We start from the raw sequence: 24,971 nt of genomic DNA on the forward strand, positions 1-24,971 counted from the left end.
ACATTCACGACTCAGATACTCAAATGCGAACAAACCCGTGGCTTAAAACCTGTCTTTCATTATTTTCCCATAATCCTTACCTCATATTCGGTAGAAACCACTAAGCGTTCCCGGCAATAATGAGGCAAGCGTTTTCGTGCTTTCATTCACAAACATTGCCAAAACGATCAGTTTGCGCGCTCTGCAGCGCTTGAACGAAAATTATGAGAGCAAGGAGAAAGTTTTCCTTTTCTATTTATCACACGCTCGGGGGAAGCAAGGAGTTGCGAACAATGGTATGCTTTTCGCCCACCACCACCAACACGGACGATTCTGAGAAATGACAGTGCCTATAAAATAGATCCTAGACTTGCGTTTTCAATAGCCGGCAGAACTGTCCGGGGAACAACGACCGAGCGCGGCGGAGGAAAGAATATCGCAACTTCTAGCTGAACAAATTCGTAAGCTTTAAGATGGAAAGATTATCGCCCCGAGGAACTTTTAATCCAGATTAATTTGCACTTAAACGGAGCAGAACACATTTCAATGTGTGAATTTGGAGCCCTGCATTGGATTCTGGATAAACGAGAAGCTAAAAGAGCACAGGTTGGCAGCATTATTCATAAAGTTTTGCACTTTTTATACGCAATAAAACTTATTTAATTGGTATGTAACACTCCTCAAACTTCATTAACTATATTCCATGTATTTATTCAATTCATCTTTCCACAACTTTTCCTATTTATTGAAAAATCTTCAGTTGCAGTTTGTGCTATGGATGCTTCCCTTGCAGTATTATTGCATCGAACCGCATTGCGGGTCATCCATCTGTGAAGAACCTGCTGCACTCAACCGGACCATCAAACTTCACCAGCATTTGTCGCAAAATCGTTCAGCTTAGGCAAGCTTAGCCGACGAGATTGATGGAATTTAAACGCTGCAAATGTACGTCTGTACGTCGTTCGGGCATTATTTACCTGCAATGATCACCAATCATTCTGTCTTGACGATGCAGCAAAACAGCGCAGCTAATGGCTTTTTGTAGCAAAATGGCAAAACAATGCTGTATGGATGCTATAAATGGTACAAACCCGTTGACAATATTGCAAACACACGCTAATAAAATATTTTGTGTTCGAACTATGGGGCTAGAATTATTGCAAAAAGGTGTTTGATGTATACACTCTTGATGTTGAAGATGCTGATTCTAATATATTATCACACGTTTTCCTAGACGGAGTAACAACACCACTTTATCTAACTAAAAACAATCCAACTACTATCCTAAGGCATGAAGAATGAGTATTACAATCTTTTACGAATAATTTTGAGTACACAAGTAAAATAATTCCCCTCAGTATAGTTGCGCAAGAGCATTACAACGCTAACTCTGTAGACATAACCGCTTGGTTTTTCCAGCAATACCTAAAACGCAAAACCCAAACAATCAAGAGCATTTCAACGGAAAAAACAGATACAAACACTCGCAATTTTAATCCCTCCCATCCTTCAAACCATGCCAAGCGGGACCTCTGGGAGCTATGTTTGAGATGAAAATTCCAGCCCCGCCCTGTGCCGCGCTGCATATTGCACCGGTTCCTTAAATTGTTAAATCGGATTCGGGAAAATCTCACTCCATATACTCGTATCTATCGGAACATTGTTCTACGACTACGACAGGGAGGTAAAAACCAAAAAAAAAAATCACGTTACCAACTTCCGGGTATGAAGCTAACCTGAATGGTGGCTTTTTGACTTCCACTCTTTTCTCTTTTTTTTTCGTCCCCAAAATTCGCGGAAGCGTCCTCGGCTCGGGCAAAAATGATGCAACACCCGGTGGTGGTGCGTGATGGTACAATAACGGGTGACGCTTGCGTTACTGTTGACGTTAAAAAGTCATAACCGTTGCCCGGAGCTAAGTGAATTTTTGACATGAAATTTTAATTAAAATCGTGCCATATTTTCACTGGTATATTCACGCAACAGTACCGTACAACCTAACGTTAAAGCAGCTTAACTTTTAACATTTTTGAATTGTGGTTTTGATGTGGTGTTAAATTTGAACTATATTACATCAATTCCAAGAGCACGAGCTTAATGCTTCTTTATCCCTTTTCCAAAACACGAAGCTATGCACTTGAGAGCACTAAAGCGATTTGAGAAACTATTTCAAAAATGGCTAATTATTATTCGGACGACCACTCGATTCGGTGTTCGTACTAGGAAACGAAGCTTTGACCCAACGATGCGTTGGAAACAGGAAATCTGGTGGTTAACGATGGAAATTTAAACCAGCGCCGTTAAAGAGGTTATGCGAGTACCGAGAAATCTCATCCGGAATACCGCAGCAAAACAACATTTTGCTGCTTTACTCATATTTAAGACGGTGAAAATTTGCTCCAATTATCCAGCGCCCGTATGAACAACTTTTACCTTTTTACGTTGCACGTTGCAATCAAATCTCCGCACCTCTTTACCACCCCCGGTTGAACGGAGCATAACAATTGCACTCATTATCAGCACCTAGGGGAGGGTTTGTAGGAAAAAAAGGGACGTACACACAACATTCACATGCATGCGTTGGAGGTAAGTGTGTGTGTGTTTGTGTGCGAGATGGTTTCCTTCTTCATGCTAGAACTGTCCTCTGCAGCTTCCGTGAAGAAAACCCCCCAGCCCGAGCTCTGAACCCAACCCACACCGGGCGGGGAGGGTCCGCTTCTCAGCTGTCACCGACAGACGGACGCTCCAGCAGCCATGTAATACTGTCCCAGCAGCAGGCAACACTTGAAGGGGCACGGTTGGGAGCACAAAAGCACAAAAGCATGCTGGTTGTGGACTGGCCTTACTCGCCGGTAAAGATTCTACTACGTTTGTGTAATTAAAAGTTGTTCTCAGCTTGGGCTGCTAGGTTGCAGACTTGTTCTTCTCTTGCTTGTGTACACGCTGGTCCTATTTACTGCTTTGCTTTGGCGTACTTGAGTCACATTCAGCCACTATTCAGGTCAGCCCGGTTGAGTTGAAGCGGTGGGTCTCGCTCATTTTTATTCCTTGACCTGCGCGAAAGCAGCGAGATGCCTTACCGCTCTCTGTTGACTGTGGCACTGTGTACTGTTTATTTTAAACTTGAAGTCAGCCATGTGCAACGGTTCATTAACAAAGGTGTTAATATTTGCAGCAGTTTTCTTTTCCTCGTACTCAAATATTAATGTTTTTTTATTGTATAAACATCAAGATACCTCATTAACGTAATGTTTTCAATAAATATATGTAGAATTAATATTTAAAGCATTGCTTTTATAAATGAGTTAAAATAATCATTTAAATTCAATAAACATTTGAAAGGTTGTAAGATAACAGCTGCACTCACAGTTCCATAGTGCAAATCTTTCAAACATGGGCCTATTAACAGCACTCACATTATTAAATGGCTTTCTCATTCATTCCGAGCACCTGTTAAGCCCTCTACAAAACAATATACAATTACCAGCTCCCTCTCTCTCTCTGGTGAGATAGAAACTGGTTCAAAAATTCCATTAAGACAATGGTTGTCGAACCGCACATATCTCGTACCAATTATGCCAGACAATAGCATGTGCGTTTCATGACGAACCGGAAGTTGCATCCCCTGAAGAGAATGGAGAGCGTGCCCGGACAATGATCAGGAATTGCTTTCAATCAAATTTAATTTTCATTTGTGCTGTGTGTGTATGTATGTATGTTCTGACACGAATACTAAGTGATTGGTGCTTTCCTGCTGCCTAAAGAGCCGCAATCCAAGGGTACATTAAATGAACATTGATAGTAGCAGGTTATAAAGCAATACTTATCACTCAATAGAGGTGTAACGATTGGTTACATTCAATGGCACGGTTGATACAATGTACCATCAGTATGAAATGTGTAATCAAACCTTTGCTTTGAATTGTAAGCAATCAACGCCACTTGATCGAGTGAAGTATAATTATTCACTGATTTAAATACATTTATTGTACAAATTACATACAATTGTCAATTGAGATATATATTTATGCCCTTCTTCAATCTTGAGCTGTTATCAAGCTATATTTTCATGCTTAACCTCACATATTATTTTTTAGATAACTAATTACCTTCTGTTGTATTTCGAACAAGAAAATGTTTCCCCACAGCAAAAACCCATTGATCTCTACCATCAATACCCCAACCCAATTGAACACGACGCTCTCGTTCGGGTGTTTTGTTTTTTCCCTACCTGCCGGAAGCAGGAGGTCGAAGCAATTCAATTAATTCTTCCATAAAATCCAATACCAAAGCGATAAATCTCGGGGCAAATTAAAAAAAAACCACTCTGCCAAGATCACCTGGCACATGTGCGTCCGCTTTGCTGCAACTAATCGTTAGCAAACCACCCGCAGCATAAGAATACTTTTTCTCTATTTATCCATGCATCCATGCTCCCAACTTCCAACCTCGTGTTCGTGCTAGCTGGAAGAACTGGGTTCCTAGTTTTTCTTCCCACATTTTCAAAGCAAAAGCGCCTCTTTGCAACCGACGACCACGCTAAATCGTGGACAGGGCAAAGAAGTGTGAAAGAGGTTTGCCGCTTTCTTTTCTGCATTACCTTTTTTGTCCCATTTTTATTTGTCTTCACAACGAACCGTTTTTCATACGAAGCGGAAGAACCACCAACGACCTACCGTACTTTATATGTATATACCTCTCTCTCTCTCTCTCTCGCTATGCCAGTGTATCGATTGCTGATACGCTCGGTAGTAGTATTTGCACAGCAATCGAATATAAAAACGACATGACGATGCCACCAGCCCCAAACCCGAAAAAATGGAAGCCTCAAGCAGCCGAACCTATCGCAGAACATCATCAGAACAAACAAATTGTTCAGATTGTGATGCGAATTTTTCACTCCACCTCCTTTCACTGGCGCGCGCACACACACACTCATATCCATTTGTGGTCGATGCCTCTAGGCGAGAATCAAGCAACCCGGAAGCGGAAGTTCAAAGCCTATCGTCTCTTGCTGAGCCCACTCGATTGTGTGTTTGTGTGTGTTTGTGTGGGTAGAAAATGTTGAGTGGGGTCCTTGCTCGCCCTGCTCTCTCACCGTATCGCATATCATCGATCCACTCATGCTTCTGCACCGGCAGGTTGGAAGGGAAAAAAAGGCTCAGCTCAGCCCTTCCCAGAACACCAAGAGCATAGCACACCAAAAATGTGTACGTCGTTGGAGGCCATTCCACAGTCCTCTGGCTGGCCATGCTTGCTATGATAGAAGCAAATAAAAATCTGATAGAAATTCATGAGTCGCTGTGTCGCTAGATTGCTATCGACCGTGGTCAAGCAAACTTTATCGCAGATCGGACCATCTTTACCAGGAAATCATCTTCGAGATTTTGGAGCCCGAGGGAAGGAGGATCGGGGGCCGGTGGGTCCCGAGTTTAAAAATAGATCGTGGATAGAGAGGTAGTGTTCGGTGTTGGTTTTATTCTTCACTTGTTTGCATAGATATTGGACGCTAAGCTTGGCTAGCGTATGAATGCTGTTCTGATTGCAGCTTTGCTTTCTATTTTTAAAACTCTACATCAGCGGTCGGCAAACTTTTGATTCAAAGTGCTAAATTTACTTAATGATCGTGAGCCGCGGGCCAGGAGATGCACTTTTTTTTGTTCATACATGTTTACATTATACAATTGTAAAAACAAAACATTTGGTGTTTGATTCATATTAAGCAATCCAAAGCGGTTATAATGTATGCTTTCTGTGATTATATCATCCAGGCAAGATTCAAAGTCTCACTATTAAATAACTGTTATTAAGTTTAATTGTAAAGATGATCTTTAATGATCGGCCACATAGCTACCGATCCCATGCTGCAAAACATATTGGTGATATTCTGGGGATGGAACAAATTTTACGAACTCGAGTAAAAGATTTTCGAAATCAGGCAAGTCATTTCACTCGATGGATTTAATGTTCCGACAGACTGCATTTGGCCCGCAGATCAGACTTTGCCGACCGCTGCTCTACATAATGCTTGGACTACACTGCATGGTCACTGAGAATAGTAAAGAAATTCAACAATTGCACGAATGTTTTGAATAATCTGAACTTGTCTGCAAGATTATTTAAGCAATTTAATTATTTAAATGAATAATTTAAATGAATGAAATAATCACTTAAATAATATAAATACTGACCATTGCTTTTACTCAATTCTAAGTATGTTTTAAACATTCTATTAAAACTTTTTTAAAAGAAGATACTGTTAGAAGATTTTTGACTTTCAAAACGAATTGTTCTTAACAATAGTAACGTATCAAAATTCTACTTTTCTCTTCACTGTCAAAATTTATCAACTTCACTTCACTGTTTTAGTCATTTGTCGGCATTTTGTAATCGAAATACACCTGAGAATGTTTAAAAATTACTAAATGTGATAAATTTACTTCAACTATCAACAAAAAATATTTGATATACTTATCAGCTTCATATTTTCCCATTATATTTGTCAGGATTTATCATTATGATTATAACGTATCGGGGAAAAATCCGTTCCAACAATATTTTCAACTTCAGCCCAGCCGATTATTATATCGCCAGTACACTCACAGCTTGTGTGGCTCATCCCGCCACTAATTGGATATTCAAGGCAGCAGCCTTAATCCACGACCACGCCTCCCCGACACGCCACGAGCATGCTCGCTTTTCCCACGCGTAGAGCAACCTTTTCTCTCATTTTCGGTCCATTGTTTTCATTGATGTTGAAATTAATTACTTAAACTAGTGGGCCACACCACACTTCACCACAGCATCCAAAACGAGCCAATGGAATGGGAGCGTGGCAAAAAAACCCGTTCTAAGTAATTGCCACCAGCCACAACGGGGGGGGCGTGTGCCACAAACTCTACCGGATCCAATCTTCTCGGAGCGAGAAGGCAGAAAGTAGAGAAAAGCAACGACAACAGCAAAGCAAAAAAACCCCATCAGCACCGCCAAACAAACGATGGCAAAGCATAATCCTTCAAAACCAAAACCCACCGCCACCCTGTGCTCGTGCAAACCCCGGTAATGAATGGGTTGCAACATAATCCACAATCATCGTTCGCCGGCGTGGTCGAGAAACAAGTGGGAAAAGAAAGCACACGATCCACCCACCGGCTAACATACACACAAAACACCGGCACACGAGATGTCGACCGACACCAAACAACAACGTTTCATAATCATTATGTTTCCTCGCAGTACGTACCCCGCTGCTGGCCCCCAGAGGGAGCCAAAGGCGGCGGCCGAAGGTTAGGCGGGTTGCTGCCGTTCGCTTCGATGATTCGTTTTCATTTATCGTCTTGTTTATCTCGTTTTCGGGACGCCATTTTCCCCGGTGAACAATAACACGCCCGAGGAACAACAACTATAATTCAAAATGGTGGGCTGCGTGTTGCTTGGCCGTACGGACCACGGAATGGGTGGCTGTGTGCTTGCCGTACGAGCCATCTTTTATCCATCGTAGGATTTTTCTACTCAAACCGAACCGGGTCTGCCTCTACCCTTCGTATCCCTTTTTTGGAAATGGGGATGCTCTTACGACCTTATTCTGTTCGGTTCTTCGCTTTTTGTTACTTGCTTTATTTGCACTGTTCTGTTAAACCGTCACGACAAACTGAAGGTGCTTTATTATATGTGTCTTCGTGATCGCCTTGCCGCACACACACACACACCCGCCAGCACAGTTTGTAACATTGCAAACACCGAACGAGAACATTTGTTAGCGAGCCGGTAAGCTCGATGACGACGACGACGACGACGACGACGCAAACGGTGACAAAATGCCACTTTTAAGCCCACGTCGCGGACGTCGCACCGTATGTGACAAGCATCTCATATAATGATTTTCCCCCGGTGGCCCGTGTTTGGCCAAAACCCTCCGCCCTTTTTCCAGGCCGCGTGGTTAACACGCTAGTAAATGAGGCATTGCCGTTGGTGGGCAGAGAGTGGAGCCGGCCATCACACCCGATGGCTCTGATCTGTCCCCGTCGAGCGGCATCAATGTTGGGTGCACAGCCACTGGGCGAGCGTGCCAGGAAGGAAAACACCTTCACCGTGGTTCCTTTTCGCTTGTTTGTGCCTTACTTGGGGCCACCTCCCCAGCCCTGCCTGCGATAGACCCAGAACGAGGTGTAAATGGATGTTTTTGACGAGGATTAGGAAGGCGCATGTTAGCAAGCATCCACTCGCACTCCGTCATGGTGTCACGTGGATTAAAGTGCAATCGATTTTTTACACTCTTATACCGCACGGTTTCTCGGGTGATGGATGAGACAAAAAGCTATTGTAAAAAGGGGGCGACACATTCGAAGACAAAGTATCCTTGTTTGTAGGAGCGTGAAAACTGAACTCAAGTGCGACCAAGACAATAGGGGTTTATGTAGAAAATTTAATAAATATCTTACATTGTATTGAAACCACAAATAACAAAAATAATAATAATAATAATAATAATAATAATAATAATAATAATAATAATAATAATAATAATAATAATAATAATAATAATAATAATAATAATAATTCTTCTTCTTTTGGCTCAACAACCGTTGCCGGTCAAGGCCTGCCTGCACCACTTGTGGGTTTGGCTTTCAGTGACTAATTGATTTCCCCCCATAGCAGGATAGTCAGTCCTACGTATGGCGGCACGGTCCATTTGGGGATTGAACCCATGACGGGCATGTTGTTAAGTCGCACGAGTTGACGACTGTACTACGAGACCGGCCTAATAATAATAATAATAATAATAATAATAATAATAATAATAGTAATAATAATAATAATAATAATAATAATAATAATAATAATAATAATAATAATAACAACAATAATAACAAATGGTTAGTTGCCTTTTTGTGATGTGGTTGTATTGGATGTATTGGAATTCATAATACCAATAAATTCAACAATTAAAATAAAATTCCACTTCTCACGTAGTTGGTGCATCCCTTTATGCTTGTAAATTAATCAATTGCAATCATCAGAATTTTCGCTGCCAGTCATTGAAAGGTGCATGTCATGTATTTCCTATCCATGTGAAATGATTTTAATAACCTGCAATCATCAAATTCTCATTAATTTAAAATAAAACATGCAAGCTTGATTATCAAATCTGAGTAAAAATAATGAAAAGCCAGAGTATTCTCACTTTCAAAGAAATAGCAATTAGTGATTTCTCTCTTGTACGTCTTCTGCAGTAGCAAAACATGATTAACTTAAAACAAAACATGTATGCATTAATTATAACTAAATGTTGAAAGTATATTTCGAAAGCAAACCGCTCTGCAGTAATCATTCGCCAGTCGTGATAACATACACACACACACACACAACCAAACTTAAGTAACTTGATCTCCAGTGTGCTGATCGCACCGTCAGTGTACGTGCGTGATAAGCATCAAATCCATCACACCGTCCTCGTCGCACACACTAATCCAATCGACCTGCAGTGGGCCTACAAAGCTGGCAGAGCGAAAATTGTTCCTAATGTATTTTTCAAAAAAGCAAGACCATGTATCAACGACCCAGAATGAACCAACTCCTCCACCACGTGCCGGTTTGCTTCACCAACACGTCAGCCCATGCCGTGCCACAAATAAACCCAAAACGTGACGTGCAGAATTCACGCTTCTTTTAATCTTGCCGGCTCGTCTGGCTACAAATGGTGCCCGGCCAGTGCCCCTGTGGAGCCATTTGTGTGCGCAGCCCACCCCAGAACATGGTGGTCGTTCTGCGCGTCCGTAGAAGGACTTTCCCTTTTTGGCAGAAAGCTTTTACCCCTGACCCATTCGCAAAAGCAAAAGCTGGGGGGGGAGGGGGAGGGCCCATCGTCCAAACAGCGGGATGTCGATGGCTCGCGTTTTCGCTCCGTTGTAAAACGAAGGTCAGCTGGGTTCTCGTTTTTTTTTTCGTGCTGCATTGTGCCACTTTTGAAGCTACGAACCACTGCGGGATGTAATTATAAATCATCTCAACCTACACACCTGGGCAGGTTTTTCGTTTCTGTTCTGTTTTGAAGGTGAATGTTTGCTTTATTGTTTCCCCTTGCAATGCCGCAGGACGACTCGCACCGTTTCCTTCCCAGCTGTCAATATTGCGTTATTTCCTCACGCACTGTGAACGACACACACACACACATAGCGCGAAAAACACACGCCAGTGGCTGGACACAGGAGGTCGAATTTTAATGGCACTGTTTTATTCATGGCCCCGCTTTGGCAGGCTAACTTTTTTTGCGTTTCATGTTAGCTGCTGTCCGGCGAAAGATGAATGTGTGGGCGGAGGGAGGAAGTTTTGCTTTCACTCGACGAGCATTTGCCAAAATGTAACGATAAAGTTTGATAATGGAGTCAGGTAAACAGTGCTTGAATTAGAAAAGCGGTTAAAACTGTGTAGGCAGTGCATTTAAACCCCAAGAATAATGTGATCAACGGTGCGCCTACCTACACTCGTTTAGTTTGATTACATTTGCTTACTTTATAAAATAGTTTGCCTGCGCAGCTGGTAAAATATCAATACATATGAGCAAATGCTAATGGGTGTATCTTATTTTAAATTAATCCTTATTTAAAATTGTTTCTAATCATTTTATTCCAATTAAATTGTGTAATTTACCTTATATTTTTCATCTTATCTATGCATCTCATATCCTAGATTTTTTTTTCAAATTTAGTAACAGCTATAGAAAAGGTTATTTTTGTCAAGTCTTATAAACATGTTTGCAGGGTTTCTCTCGTCAGCTTTAGACCGTAATTAAATTTTCCAATCATGTAAAATGCATTTCTACAGTATCCTTGGTAACATGAATGTTCTGCAAAAGATTGCTTTAATTACGTGTACATCCGATCATTTTGAATTTAACTTGAAATTGAGTTGGAATTAAACATTGATGTTTAAATAATCAAAGAAATCCTGTACTATTTACAAGGTTTTCTAGAAGTTCTCAAAGCTGTTGGACACTTAATTTACTCTTTTTTTATGTGAAATGGACATAATGTAATGGGAATTGGACTCTATAGCACCCTTGTTGGACAAATCTAATAGGAATTTCCAACGATCCTGTCAAAAAATGATGCTATATAATTCTATTTCCAACATATGAAGTACACTTCCCATAAGACGAAGTCCAGGAAGTGTCCCACAGCTATGAGAACCCCTGTAAAATCCTGTTTAATCATAATTCATTTCTATTAAAAAAAATCATCTTATTTAGCTATCTTATTTCAGTTTTATACTATGTATTGAAGCTAAGGCCCGCACATCACTAATTCTCATATTTGCTTTTGGATCGACAAAACTAAAGCTAGACATATACCAGACGCACAACCGTACATGGTCTCATGTCATCTGTTTCAGTAAAAATACTTGTCAAGAATTCTCTTTTAAATTCTTGTAAAAATATACTTTACACAACACGCTCCACAAAACAGGGGAAAAAATAATCCATTCAAAGTCGATGACGATTAAGTTGGCGTAAGTCTATTTTAATGGATATTTTCCACACCCACCCGGCATGTAACAAAGCAAATCTTCAAACATGAAACACAACTCAACCGCCGAGCCATCGTAGGCAGGCTTCCAATATAATCACATAAATCAAAGCAAAACGCAATCGGAATCCGACGGCAAAGGAACCAGCCGTAACCAACCAACCAACCGGTCCGCCCCGTCAAGCACGCTTCGCTCCGTTTTCCCCCGAGGGAGTAAGGGAGAGTCGAGAAGAAAGGGAGCGAAAAAATACACCAATACAGCAAATAACTTAAGAAAGAGGATTACCTTCGAGCCTGATTTGAGCATTTCGGTGTCCTCCGTTGTTGGCATTTCCTGTCACCCTTCGTTCCCGTTTGTACCCCACACCTCGACCCTTTTGCTTTGTGCCTGAGCGGTTACTTAGTCCTTAGTATACTATTTCAAGCAAGCAGCAACAGAAGAAGAAAAAGTACAACCCGCGTGATCAATGCTATTGGAACCGTGGCACCGTGGTACATTGTTGTCTCGTTGCATGTGAAGTGAAGCCCACCAAAAAAAAGCTGCTACAGCAACAACAACAAGCAATAACAATGAACAGTTCCCATTACATCGGTTCGGGGAGCACCAACAAAAAAGGAAATGAAAGCAGTACCAGCGCCACGATTCGCTCCGCTCCATTTAGCCCCGGTGTTCGCTTTCATTCCGCACTCTCGAGACATGGGCAACTACTGTTGGATCATGTGGCAAATTAATTGGAAGCCATGTTACCACCTCTAGCGGTGCCCATGCATTTCTGTGTGTGTGTGGTCGCCTGCAAGGATCGTGCACGGTGTGATTAACTTGACGAAGGGTTTGCTAACCGCCGGCACTGCTAGGAAACTGCTATCGGATCGCCGGGATTGCCGGGTGCGAGGCGCAAAACGAGATGAAAATCTGCTTAATCCTTTCATCCGTGGTCCGGCACACGGTCCAGCACTCGACAGTGGTCAGCGATGAGAGAAAATGATTAATTAGCCGTGGCGTAAAGTCAAGCGATACGTTTACGCATTTATCAGGCCAGGAAAGAGAGATGTAACGGAACACGGGAGACCATGCCCGACCGGCTGATTGTTTGATGTTGTTGCGATTTTAATTAGAATCATGTTGCATTGCTTCGTGGGGTTCGTTTTGTGTTAGATTGTAAGCTATTTTATACAGATTTTAATTGTACCTTGTTGAACGGCTTACAAATTGCCGAAGATTCGAATGTGCCTATGGGTGTTAGAATCGGAAAAGCAATAAAAATGTCCTTTGTTTTAATTTCGAATAAAAGACCCTTACATTGTTTGCAAGAAAGCATCTTCGTAGAATCGAATTCCTAGCGAACGATTCAGATAAATTGTTAAGTTTCTTTGAAATTCTCTTCATGATGTGCTTCTAACGGTTTAGTCCTGTGTCCTGAAAACTGTTCTGTCTTGTCTTTTTTCCGATCCTCTACACGTATATCTCACGTTTCTAGATTCTGTGATACTCCTATTCCCCGTGTGTCTTCGTGTAACCTTGGCGTATTATTTGATCCGAGTCTCTCTTTCAAAGAGTATACGGATTTTACGGCCAACAAATGGTGCTGGTTATATTAGTCGTACGCATTTATTGCTGGGACCGTCCGTGGAATATGCCAACATCAATTGGTCTCTTGCTCAAATATCTCTGCTCCAAAAGGATTGAGAGGATCCAGAGACAATATTTCGTAGGTCACTGGGTCATCACTCTATTACCCTTTTCCTTCGTATGACGATAGATGCGCTTTATTAGGCCTAGCCTTAGCTTGGAACACCGCTTCTCGGTCTCTCAGGCTCCTTTCGCGGGCGGGCCTGTTGCTTCATACGATCGAAGCTTCTTCCCTTCTGTCTCGTGTACATTGTTATGCTCCTTGTCTCGTGTCCATTGTTATGATCCTTGTCGCACCTTACGGTCGTACACCTTTTGCTCGCAATGAAGCATTTTTAAGAGCTATTTCGACATTCAATAGTTCCTCAGATCTGTTCGATTTCAACCTATCCCTTCCCGTCTATCAATCCACGGCTACGCTCTTTTACTTCCTTTTCTTGCACTCAAATTATTGTTCGCTTTAGTTAGTAAGCACTAAGGCTGTAACCCTACGTGACCGAGCAATTAAAAAAGAGAATTATCGAATAAAGGATTTTTTCGCAATTTCACACTTGTACATTGCATTTCAACTGTTAAGCGTGCACATTCACCATCCAATAACATAACAATCTCTCCAATCTCCCATAACATAGGTTCCTATTTTCCATTGCTACTTGTTTTAAATTTACAATGCCGTTCATTTCCTAAATCACGTGCCATCTTATCAGTGCTCTCATGGAATGCAAACGAGCAGTGGTGAAATCTTTTCTTCCCATCCCAATTCCCAACGCTCTGCAACAGCTGGATCCCAAGCATCCCGCAATGCGTCCCACGCCACAACGGCTCTGTCGTTCCAGCTGTGCGCGGCCGGAAGAGCGTTGCAAAATCAACCATTCATCAAATTCCGCCTTTCTTCATCTTATTCACCTGAGCTGCTTCTGCCACCTGTGCACCTGTGTGCGAACAACTCGCTACGCTACGCCGTCAGCTCGAGCTCTAATCCGACTAAGCAGAACGATATCCGGTGAACGCACCCCGCTCCCATCCAGCCCACCATGCGCCACACAAGCATCAAAGCTAACAAACCTTCCCCGCCCACAAACCGGAAACGAGGAAACAAAGCACGACAAGCAGGAACCGGGAAAGAGGTGAAAAAATCATTCCCCTAGAACTACCGGTTCCACCGGAAAAGCCGGGCAAGCGTACAGAATCCCGCACCGAGCACGGAGCACGGCATGATGGCGCACGTTCGATCCGGTCGGAACAATGCGTCCCATCAAGTAGTGTTGCAAGGCGATAAGATATTACAACACTCATCGGGGAGAAGTGCAGCAGTGTAGTGGCAGTAGTAGCAGTCGCCGCGCTGCAGGCAAACAGCCCCAGTCAGGTGGGACAAATCAAATGACATGTATTCTTTGAAGCGAGAAAAGAGGGACACAGTAAAAAGTGTGTCACCAGAGCCGGCTCGGTCCGGCACCGTCTGATCGTACACGTTTTGCTAGAGAAGTTTCCGGTTCGCTTCCATTTCCATTTCCAGCTGACAGAGTGGCTGGTAACCTCCAGCATCCACGCTTCCCACCGTCGATTTTCCCATCCTGGAAAGTTGAACCACGTGCAAGGAATTTGTAAGTTTTTCACGCTTCTTTTGATAGTATATTTTAGTCGGTTGGTGCCTTTTTTCCTCTTCTGTCGATGATTGGATTGTTGTTGTGCTTCTGTTGTTCTCCCGTTGATCTCTGTTAACACTGCCAGATAAATTGCACACCAGGTCGTATTGATTGTCTTGGATACTCCGTTACCCCTTCCACATCAATGGTGCGATAAACATCGGAGGCCGAATCCAAGTGCCGGTGGGTAGAAGTCACAACGACAACCAATTGTCGTAGCTCAGATTGCATGAGCTTGATCGACCCCTTCTACTCAGTATAGCATGCATGGCCGTATGTAAGATTGAAGCAACTTTTCCCCTGGCCCTTTTCCCTTTGTTTACTTACGGGCTCTGCGAAGAAACTTTCCTTTTCCCCCGAGTTGCTGAGTCCACTTGCTGGAACTTCCCAGAAGGGGGCTTAGCACCGTTGGCAGCTGCTTCAAGTGGAATCGATTTATTTACACTTGTACAAATATTCACACCCTAGCCTGCTTCTGTGCTCGTGTTTGTGTCTTCGCCATCCCCCTCTGTGCCCTATTGCTGCCAACGCCCCTTCCTGTCAGGGCGACAACACAATCGTGACACGTGATGCGTGACTATCACCATTCCCCGTGATGGCAAGTGTGTTACGACGCGTGTACGATCCTCCAACCCGGCTCCTGGTGGAATGACTCAACTGCTCAAAGTGTCATTTCAAGTAAGAAAAAGCTTCCCTTTTTGGTGTGGAGTGTTTGAGAAGCAGGATAGGGGACACCAGACCGTGTCACCGGAGAAGCATTATCGGCTTCAACAACTTTGCGCTTCCAGATTTGCTGCTGACATGAGCTCTTCAGTGCGCACCCGTTTCAATGGTGCCGAAGAGACGAATGTGCGGTGGAATCCCTCGTTTCACTTGTTGTTTCATTCCCTGGAAATGAAACCGTCCCATATCTCCACTTTGCTTGGCGGGTAATGGTTCTGAAAATCGACCACTTCAAGGTGAACGAAAAGGCGTAACGTTGCTGAAGCAAAACGAACAAACAAACAAAAAACCCATAACACGCACAGGTGGCTTGCTTCAAAACCGCAAGCTCGCGATCAGTTTTGCAGCGAAGGCAGTGCCATAGGCTCTTTCTTTTGCAATCGATATCGGGCTGCAGGGTGATGTAGTGGACCTTGTTGAATGTAGCTACAGGCTTCCGTCCATCCACCATCCATCACGGGCGTGATACGTGCGTTAGTGATTGATGAGGACGGTCCTGTCTCGTTTGGCTCTACCGGTCGGTGTCCCATCTTAACGTCAGCCACATTAATTAGGTAGAATGGTTTCGATGGCAAGAGAAGGGGTGAGTAGATTGATTTCAACACATCTGTGCGGTATCTTCGGACGGGTGCGTATGATCAAACGCTCTTTAATTAGGTAATTCAGGTTACACGGATGAAGACGAGACGCCAGAGAGGAGCTGCTGGCCCATCTTTAATGAGCTTTTTTCGTTATTAATTACAAAAAAATAATTACTTGTTTTCTTTTTTCTATCCAGCAAGCTGAAATTTCAGCTAGTCACTGGAACAATATTCATCATCCAGTTGGGTTGTATCCAGTTGACAATTACGTTCCATCCACGTTGAATTTTTGCAGTTGTGTACAAAAAATCTAAATTCGTTTTGTGCGTGAGATTTTGACAGCCGCCTGTTAAACGCCTTACAAAAAAGCTGACTAGTATCGGAAAACCTCCCAATAATTGAAAGCACTGGGAAAGCATTTAAACTTTATTTGGATGTTGGAATCATTTTATTCCTAAGCGGCTCAATTCAAGGGATACAAATTATCTATTATTAATTTATGAAATACGTTCGAGTTTTGTCCTTACGCTTATAAAATAATATTATTCTTAAAGCCATCAAACTCTTTCATTCGTATTTGCTTCCATTCGTGACAGGCTGCCATTTGCACGTTACTTCAATTAATAAACATTCAACAATCTAATTTTGCTCCAACTACCACCACTTTGATCTTCAAACGCATCAGCAACAAAACTTCAAACGGTTCATCAAACACGGGAACTCTGGCAACGACAAACAACTGCGCAAAAGTTGTCCCTTCCGGGAGCGGCACCGAGCGTCGAACTAAACTTGTTCCGCCTCCGTATTTCCGTAGGTTGTGTATTGAGGCGCACATTAGTTACAGAATGTGCAGAAAATCAATTAAACTTTTCGTAGCATCTGCATGTATGGGACGGACCCCTTTGTCAAACTCACCGTGCACAAACACTGACGACCAAATGACGAACGACGGTTGCTACTGTTTGGTCCCATTGTCGTGGTACGCCCTCCAAACTCGCTGGACAGTGTATTGTTTTAATGAGACAACTTTTAACGCTCCACAACAGCTACAACAGCAAAAGACAAACGAAGGGAGGCTAGTTCGAGCAATGTGCAGCGAGTAGCAGCAAATGCTCAAACTTTACTGGTTATGTTCACGCAGCCGCCCGGTGCAGTGTCGGGCGGAGCCATTACGAGTTTTGCATCGTTTTTTTTGCGAAGTTTTTTGTGATTTCTTCACTTGCCAATGCTCTTTTCATTGAGAATGGATACTTTCAAATTTTGTTTGTATACAGCCGCGCAGGTAATAACACACAGTTTGTGGAAATTACTATAAAGAAAACAAAAAAAAACCTGACAGCATCATCATTCCTGTTCTTTTCTTAGCCAACGTAGCTCAACTATAGACTTGCTGCCGTTTTTTACCTCATTAAAGGCAACACTGTGCATTCTAATTTTACTCGTATTCCCTTTTTTGCATAAGCTTCATGTAGTCTGCTAAGCTCTCCAGGATGGTCCGTCAATGAATGCATCTTTCCATTGAAAATCAAACTGTAATCTACATTTTACCACAAAGCCCCAGCAGTGGCTGCAATTAAATATCAAATAATACAGACCTTTTAAAGCAGTATAGATTGAAGCTTATAGAAACAAGAACCTCGCACACAGAAAAGTAACAGACCAAACACAATTATGTTGACATAATAATTGAAGGTCAAGACATAATAAGATATCGATATCGTTAGACCCGAACGGCATCCGAATGGCTAGGAACTTTTTTTTAAGAAGCAGTCTACAAACAGTAAACGATGCTAGGCTCCTGCAGCACACTGCTGGCGGGTAGGATGGTAATTAATAGAAAGGTCAAAACCAGATACAGTTTCCCCTGAATTTAGAGCATTTGAAGCCGTATACTTTTTTCTCAATTTGTAACTAAAGAGAGACAAATCTGGAAGAAACGTTTTGAAATTTAATACAACTGTTTTGTCTTACACTGTGTTTCTCTTTTATGTGTTTTTAGCAAATCTGTTCCATTTGCATTTCCATTACAATCAATTTTATTTATAATTTAAATTAAAAAAAATCAATGCATTGCACATTTTGTCCTTCGTAAAAAAAGGAAGGCAAATCAAATCAACAAGCATAAAGTCTTGAAAAAAATAAACTAATAACAACTTCATGCCCTTAAACGCCTCGTATCCTGTCCAGATCATCCGATTTTGCAACAGCTGTTATTCAATTAATGTCACCGTATACATCTTCCGCCCGCTCATAGTATCATTAAAATCAATAACCACCTTGGCTTGGTGAGTGACCTTCTCCTCACACTTGTCCGCCTTACCACACCTCACACCCCAAAACTTGAATTTATAATCCCTCCAAACCTGGTGGGCCACAGACGCTGGACACAAACTGTACCTGTGTTGATGTACAGCACTGCTGCTTCTGTTAACTGTTTTCAACAGGTAGTGCAACTGAGGCTGAGGCCCGAAAACCCTTTGGAAGCTCATACATTACCCCGCTTATCTTGCTACTGCCGCTCTAACTCTTCATAAACACGTAAACAACAAACAGAAGCCACACAGCCACTGGCTGTGGAACGATATCGAACGTTTCCTTTAGCTTCCCATCTTCCCTTTTGCTGCCCCCGTCTAATCGAATAAGACAGCGCACCGAAGTGCACTGAGGCTGGCGTATGTTTGTGCACACATACACACACACACACACAGACATACAAACGCTCTGTATATTTCCTTCCCTAAAATGTAAATTTACCACCATAAAGCATGCTTCCGTACGCCCGCAAACATCCTGGTCCTGGTCGTTCCGGTTGCGCCACGTACTAGACCACGGGATCAACTACCAAACGCCAACCCCCCCCCCCCCCCCCCCCCCCAGGGCAAGGGTGAGGAAGGTGGAGGCGTCACGCGGGGGAACAAAGTTTTTTTCCCCTCTTCCGAGCGATACATCCTTCCATCGCGTCGGGTCGGCAGCCCCGATTGTGCAGTGATTCAGCACGGCAACGGAACAACATGACAAGGGCATTACAACCCACGGCCGCATGGTCGCCGCTGGAGCCTGTCAGATGCAGCCCGGAACTTGCACTCATTGTCCACCTTCAGAGATGTGGGTTGGGCTGGGAAATCATACAAAAAAAAGCGCTTTTTGCACTACACTCCAACTACACCCCTCGCAACCCGCCCGATTTCCACCGGATGGCGCTGGTTAAGCTGCTTCCAGAAGCCATGCTTGCAATAAAGAAGCCTTCGAGAGAAGAGAGTTTGCAAAAAAAAACGACTTGCAAATGTCCGACCCCTGGGCTGGAAAAGTGGGAAGCCCACCGGTCAATGGGGCGACCGAGCAATGGCCACCGTTTGCGAAACGTCAAGTCACGGTGAACTTGTCGGCTTATGACGCGCTTGTTTTGCTGCTTGTTTCACCGTTCAGTGGAAGCTGCAACATGTTTACGGCTCCCCGTGTGCTGGCAGCGATGGCGTGTGTCAAACTTTCTTCTGCCGTTTTTTTGTACAAGCGTTTGCGTGTGTGCCTTGACTCAACATGGGGGAAAAAAGCTGCTTTTCAAACTGTCGCTGACCTGAAGAAGTACACGGTGCACGGACTGGTGTACCTACTGGTGTACTGTTTGCGCTACCATCGAGTAAGACGCCACCGGCGAACGAAGCAAGTCAACGGCCTGGCGGCCGGGCTGATTAAGCATTTATGCTAATTAATTAGTTTCACCTTAATTCTTGTTTACTGGTAATACGCAAAGTCTGCCCCTTCATCGCGTTGTTAGTGACCTTGCGGAGCGCTCGCAGTAACAAAAGCGACGCAACATATTATGCTCGAACAGCAGCAACCTGGTACCAAAGACCAATCAGTGTCGGCCCTTGTTCACCGGAACAACTTTACGACCTACCTACCCGGGAACGGGCTGGCCAACTATAATCACATCCGGTGGCAGCGCTGGTAAAAACGCACGGAAGAAGCTATTAATTCCAATTATTTACAACTCAACCGAACGGGATAATGTGCGGGCTGATGTGAATGAGGCCCGGTCAACGAGCCGCACCCAATCAACCGAGCTTCGTTGGTTTCACCCCAAGCGCCCGAACGCACAGCCTACCAGTACGATTACACTTTGATTGAACCGTTTGATTTTAGCATCACTCTACTCCCTTTTTTTTCTCTCCTTTTCTCTTCCTCTACTCATATGTCAAGTGTTTGCCGTTTAATTTATCTCATCAATGAACGTTTACCGCAGCTTTTTTTTTCGGCACCATCACATCCTACCAAATTGGGCCCATTCTCTGTGGCTTACCTGTTTTGCTTCCTCTTTTCTGTGTTTGACTAAATGGCTACGGCCAGCGGGGGAAATTACAGCTGTTCGGGCTGCAAAAAGGAGAGGAGAAAATTGATCGTTAGTAATTTTGAAGCGCTGATTGAAAGGAAAATGCTTCAAAGTGGAAAAGTTTCCATGTTGAATATCAGTTTTAGCTATTTTTTCTGATTGCGATCAATTACTACTACTATCCAAATGTATATTATCTTGCCTTTAGGCTTACACATTGATTTCGTTATCAGTAAAAGGTAAGTAAATAAAATACCACAAATGTTTCTTTTCTGTAAATCAAAACAGCAATTGTTAAAGAGAAACGACCAACTAGGCTGTTCTTACAAAAAATATTAAAAAAGGGCAATTGTTTGAGATTCATTTAAATTTAATGTAAACGTCGTTTTAAAATCATCTTCACGAATATTTCAATTATCTATTGTAAAGATTTATAGGGCAAATGATTGAGAATTATAGGGCAAGATTATTTAAATTTATATTTATATTTTATATCTATTTCCATTTTAAATCCATCTCTTGTTGAGCCGAACGTAGGGAACAAGTATAGACAAATAAATAAATAAATTAATGTAAAGTTTAGAGGCTTTTATTATAGAGTCAAAGTGTACACTATTATAACACATTTTACTAAAACAAATATAAAAAATAACATTTATTTATTTGCTACTATTCCCTAATTTTGTCCATTCAACCTTAGATTCTCTTAACTGTATGAAATTGCTCAGCATCAGAAGGATTTCCCCACACCATCCTACAATTTCAAAGCCCTCGGAGGATTAAAACAAACCTCTCTCTTCAAAGCATGAGTTGATTCGAACCATTTCAATGAGTCTTCGAATGTTTGCATATTTTTATTAACATAGCGCAACTTGGATTATTCAGCAATGTTACAAACCCAGTGAAAATTACCAGCATCCTTGTTATCACGGCAATGCGCCACTAACAGGCACCATTGATGCAATAAAAAAAGACACTTAATGGGGAAAAAACTGCCACTTTTCACGTTTCCAATTGGAACATCCCTTTCTTCCTGCCAACCAACCCATACTTGCCCCCTGATGACCTTCCATAAAAAAGCATAGTGCATAAAATTCAAACCCTGCTTTCTCACTGTTGCAGCAAATTCGAGCACCAACCAGCGATTTGCTCTCCAATCAGCAACAGCGAAAAATAAACCATTACCCGTTTTCCAATGTTTTTTTTTTCAAAAATTTTCTAATTCTTTTCAACGCTTTTCGCACAGTCCGATCGGATGCATCACTTTACAAAGGGATGTAAACGATCGCTTTGCACATTCCAATATCGGGGGCAATATCGAAGCATTGATGGGTAAAATATTTCCACACTAAACCCGATTCCGGAGCTCGTTTCACACACATTTCCGTTGCAGACTCTTCTTTTTTTGCTTTCATTTTCCTCGCTTCATTCATTTGCGCTTCACATTTCGCGTGGCAATGGGGTAAAAAGCGCGCACATTCACGTCAAGGCACCATCAAACCATCAATGTCATACGCTTAATTCCCGACCTCCCAACGGTATTCAATTACGCATCGCTGATGCAGCTGCATGCTTCTGACCTTCTTTTTATCTTGTGATGAATGTAAAAACGCGCTCGTAAAAATGAACGCGCGTTACAAGCTTGAAAGCGAAACAAAAAAAGCCGCACCTCGTATCAACTGAGCTTTTTTCCAATGCGCAATCAACCGGCATTGTATGCGCGCAGAAACTGGTCCCGGTAGCGTACTTGAACGCTTTGTAAATCATTCCGTTCTGTTACACCAAATTGCCGATTTCAATATTAATATCATCGATCTCCCAGGTCGGAATGAATGCCGAACCGCACACATCCGCCGTGGGCAACGTTCGAAACCGACGTCAATAAATGATGATTCGAATGATCTGGCATCGTGACAGGGCCGAGTCTGTGAGTGGTCTGGTGGTGTAGTGGTGAGAGGTTTCCTCGCATTGAACAGAGTCGGTTGAAGCGTTTCGATCGATCGAATGATGAATCTTGACCACGGATGCTCGTACAGGTTGATTCGGGTAAATGCTGGCAGGACAAGTTGGTAAGCTCCCGACGAACCCATGTGGATCGAAACATCGTTCGTTAGGGAAATACGCTCAAGAATGCATTTCGTTTGGATACGATCATTGTAAATTCTTGTTTACCCTTCAAACAGTAAACACAGAATATGTTGATCGTCTCTAGTTGGTTGATTTGCAGAATGGGTTCAATCAAACTGTTTAACCGTAGAGTTGGCAACCAGATTTACACACGTAAGTTGGCAACCGGCATACCCGGGTATTCCACACGTTTTGATGCAAAAAATTAACGATTTTCAAAGGTAAACAATGCTCTCTATATTTTAATGCTGTAAGCAAGTAATGCCGACCATCTATTCTCTTCCATTTCATTTATTCATTATTTTTTTTTTCATTTTATTATAAAAATAACGGTCAAATCGAAATTTGGAATCGCTTGAATTTGACTCGAAAATAAGCACAATACGAAAAGAGGATAAAGAGAAACGTCATTCTCCATACAAAATGTATGGAATACCCGGGTATGCTGGTTGCTAACTTACGTGGTAAAGTTAAAAAAAATTCAAAATAAAATACTTACAGGCGGTTTAAAATTACAACTTATGCACTAAAAAATCATAAATTAAAAGTTGAGAGGCTATGGAAAATTTCAGGTTAATAAAAGCAATGAATCAAAAGTTATTGCAGTTCGAAGTTGAAAAAAATACCCGGGTATCCGGTTGCCAACTTAAAGGTTAACACCCTTCTAAAGGAGTCGGGTGTTGATCGAAACAAGTATAGTGATGTGTATTACTCACCCAAAGCCCTAGCTGTAAGACATAAATCAATAATGATAACATCAAAAGCAGCAGGCTTGTTTTTCATGGCTATTAAATCAATTCCTATGATAATCAAAACAAGCTTAAATCAAAACTCATTTACAAAATGGGTTATAACACCCATCTAAAATCTAAATGATTTCCCTAACTTATATTGGTTTTGAATAAAACAGGCTTTATCACGACTATTTTAACTTTCCAACATTCCTTTGTTATGAATTCACTTTAAACCCTGGTGGCCCTGTAGCGTCTAAAGCGGACTCCTGGTGGCAGTTTGTAGACTTTGTACAAGCCTGTTTCAGTATCTACAACATCTTGGTACTATTAGACAACTCTCAGAGCGTGGACGTGTAATCCCATTTCCGAATGGTCGACGACTCTGAGTGACTCGAAGTTCCAGAGGAAGCTGAAAATGAAACCCGGGGGGCATATGGCCACATTGCTGCGTTTGATTGGCCGTGCGGTTCATGTATCCAGCCTGACAGGGAAATAGTACCTGTGGAACATGAACCATTATATCACGAAGCAGAGCTCGCGTCCGATGGCTTCGCAGCGGCAAGCATTTGACGCCAAAACTCAATGCGACGAACTCAGGCAAATTTCGGTAGAATTTCGATATGACACTTTAGTATGCGAACCGGTTCAAACATCCTGTAGGTATGTTGCAAGGATTTTTTCAGATACAACATGATGCAAATGCTCTACTCTAAAGGCCGGGGCACATTGTCCGTACTCGCTAGTGTAATTTGGATTCTCACTAGCGCATCTGGCGGCGACTGCCCGAAGCATTTTTCCAAACAATTTGGAGTCACTTCAGAAAATATGTTATTTTGTCATGTTTTTATTTAAAATGGACTGCAAAAGCGTTATAAATGATAAATAAATATGTTGTGCAAGTATTTCAGCCATTTTCTTGACAAAAAACGATGAAAAAACTACTTAAATTTGAGATCCGGCACAACTATTCCCTCGGTGACCAAAGAAAGGTTCCACCAGCCGCCTCCAGATGCGCTAGTGCAAATCGAAATCACACTAGCGAGTACGGACAATGTACCCCGGCCTTAATAATTACGTTACGTTAATTTGATAAAAGCAATTTGTTGAAAAACGTTGATAATGTTTAGCAGCAATTGCCTCAACATCCGACATTAAACTGAGCTTTATTTTATTCAACCTACCAAAACGATTTCATGAAATTTTAAATGAAACGAAGGCGTTTGAAATTGTATTCTCCATTTTCTAAAAAAAAATCACCTTTTAGACCTACAGACGAAAAAAACACCTTCATGCTTGATTGCCAAACCGTTCGGGGTTGATTTGCCTCGTGCTTAATTTATAACGCTCTCGAAACACCACAAAAGCTACCACTTCTACCGAGCACACACACACACACACACAGACACACAATCAACCACAATCTACGGAACCAGGTGGGCCGAACAGGACGAGCTCATTCTTCATTGATGTGCGAAACCGCCGCCGGCAAACGAGCACTTCTGTATTCATTTCAACTCTTATTTATATTCATTGTTGCTGTACGCGCGCGGCCTGGCCTCGCCTCGCGCCGTACGACAAAAGTCTCGCGCGCATTGACCGTAGTTGAGTGGTGGCTTCCGAAAAATAAAACGCTCAAGTTGTTCGACTCAATTTCCGCCTTTTGGGGGGGGGGGGGGGGGAGCGCGACCGGTGGCCA

The 24,971-nt window shown here is 42.5% G+C and overlaps 1 protein-coding gene across 2 annotated transcripts in view; it reads right to left on the reverse strand.

The window, feature by feature from the left end:
* Positions 1-24,971, reverse strand: part of LOC121599444 (neuroligin-4, X-linked-like) — a 143,783-nt gene that overhangs the window by 102,124 nt on the left and 16,688 nt on the right. Inside the window, exon 2 of one of the 2 annotated variants that reach the window (XM_041927248.1) lies at positions 20,385-20,455. The exons of the other annotated variant lie outside the window; for it this stretch is intronic. The gene's annotated coding sequence lies outside the window, so the exon portion shown is untranslated. The remainder of the gene's footprint in view (positions 1-20,384; positions 20,456-24,971) is intronic. 2 annotated transcript variants of the gene reach the window in all.

The sequence above is a fragment of the Anopheles merus genome, chromosome 3L (assembly GCF_017562075.2).
Source record: "Anopheles merus strain MAF chromosome 3L, AmerM5.1, whole genome shotgun sequence".
Taxonomy (NCBI): Eukaryota; Metazoa; Arthropoda; class Insecta; order Diptera; family Culicidae; genus Anopheles; species Anopheles merus.